Source organism: Ipomoea nil, unplaced genomic scaffold (assembly GCF_001879475.1).
Source record: "Ipomoea nil cultivar Tokyo-kokei standard unplaced genomic scaffold, Asagao_1.1 scaffold0519, whole genome shotgun sequence".
NCBI classification, from domain to species: Eukaryota; Viridiplantae; Streptophyta; class Magnoliopsida; order Solanales; family Convolvulaceae; genus Ipomoea; species Ipomoea nil.
Window position 1 is genome coordinate 2783755 of NW_017616947.1, and position 2010 is coordinate 2785764.

Consider the following 2010-nt stretch of genomic DNA (forward strand, 5'->3'; position numbering starts at 1 on the left):
GTCAACATTTTGTTTTTATTTTATTTTTTCATGAAAGCAAATTAGATGAGTTACTTGTTAGAAACTTGCTAAAAATGCTAGATGAAAAAATAATTGAGAATATAATGGTCAAGATGGACCATATTTTAATTCATGAGGCTAGATGAACAATAAATGTTAGTACAGGCCTACAGGGGTCTATTTGACCCCTAATTTTTTCAAATTTTATATGGGTGATCTATATAAAACTCACACCCCCCAATTACTATGTAGTGTGATGGCATCCCGGTTATTCATCCAAATGGATGGTCATAGGTTTGAACCCCGGTGGTGGGGGAATCGATGAAAAGCAGTGCTGCCATTGTGCCATCCTATGTTCCTATGGTTGAAATTTTGAAGAGAACACACTGTACTGCTTTTGTTGATCAGGAGAATGATGTTGAGAAGATCAAAGTGGAGGCTTCATTGCTAAGATACAAGAATGAATCGCTTTGCAAACAAGTTGAGCCGGTTAAATGAGGTTGAGGAGCTTGCCTATTTGAGGTGGGAGAACTCGTGTTTGAGAGACGAGTTGCGTGGTTGCCCGGCCATGAGTTGTGATAGGCCTTCTAGTCCTCACGGTAGTGACAAGAGCCGAGAATCCATATGCTTGTCATCTTATCAAAGTGATGAAGACTCCAAATGCAGTAGCGCGAGGAGGTTAAGTCTTATTAAGAAGCTAAAGAAATGGCCTCTTACTGATGAAGATATTAGCCAGTTAGAATGCCAAGATGATGTTGGCGTTGATCGTTGGGATAATTCGCAGAATTATGCTAGGAGACACTCTATAAGTGGATCAAAATGCTGTGTTGAAGACTTGGTGATTAATATGAGAAGACAGTCTGATGGATTTATGTGTTCAAAAGAAGTGGAAAAGGAAACTGAGCCTCTCGCTTTCCAACATAAAGTCACAGCTTCTTCTGAGGTTGAGAGGCGAGCCCTTCGTGTCCCCAATCCCCCTCCTAGACCTTCACCAGCTGTTTATAATTGCAGTGAACAGAAGAAGGAAAGTTGTGCTAAAATTCCTCCTCCTCCACCACCTGCTCCCCTACCCCCACCTCCCCCAAAAATAAATGGTGTTTGTGATGTCTCAAATGTTGCAGATGTTCGTAATAGCATGATTGGTGAAATTGCAAACCGATCATCTTATTTGCTCGCTGTGAGTTCTTTCCTTCCCTTTCTACATGTAGCTGAAATTTTTATTTATGACAAATCTGTACAACAAAGATGAAAACAAGCAACACTCATTCCACAATAGCTCTTGATCTGCTCATAATTTTGTATGTATAGATAAAGGCAGATGTTGAGACTCAAGGCGAATTTGTGAAGTCCCTGATAAGAGAGGTCAACAATGCAACATTCTTGGACATTGAACATGTTGTTGCATTTGTGAAATGGCTTGATGATGAACTTTGCTTTCTGGTAAGTGATCGAGTTTATTATCCTCTTTTAAGCAACTGCTAAATCTAGACAATTCATTGTTCATTTCTTTTGAGTTTAGGGTTCTCACCTTAAAAGAAAATTAAGTTTCTTTCATAAATTGTTAGGATATTGTAGATGTTTATCAAATTACATTAAACGAAGTTGTCTTCCCTCTTATAATCTTTTTTTGGTTTTTAATGCTTCATTGCTTCTTATGTATTGAAAGGTGGATGAAAAAGCAGTCCTAAAGCACTTCGATTGGCCAGAGATTTGGATACATTACGCGAGGCAGCATTTGGATATAGAGATTTAAAGAAGTTGGAGAATGAAGTATCACATTACTAGGATGATCCTAGATTGCCATGTATATTGCATTGAAGAAAATGGTTGCTTTGTCTGAGAAGTAATATCGAGTTTATTTGTTTATTTTCCTTTGAACTTTGAAGGATGGAGCGCACTGTGTATAGTCTTCTTCGCTCGAGAGATTCATTAATCCGCCATTGCAAGGAGTTCCAAATTCCCACAAACTGGATGCAAGACAATGGGATATTAAGCAAGGTTTGGTTGTTG

General features: G+C 38.6%; 1 pseudogene; it reads left to right on the plus strand.

Annotated features, from left to right (window-relative positions):
* The first annotated feature begins 321 nt into the window (after nucleotides 1-321).
* LOC109174072 overlaps nucleotides 322-2010 on the plus strand; it is an 88945-nt pseudogene continuing 87256 nt past the window's right edge.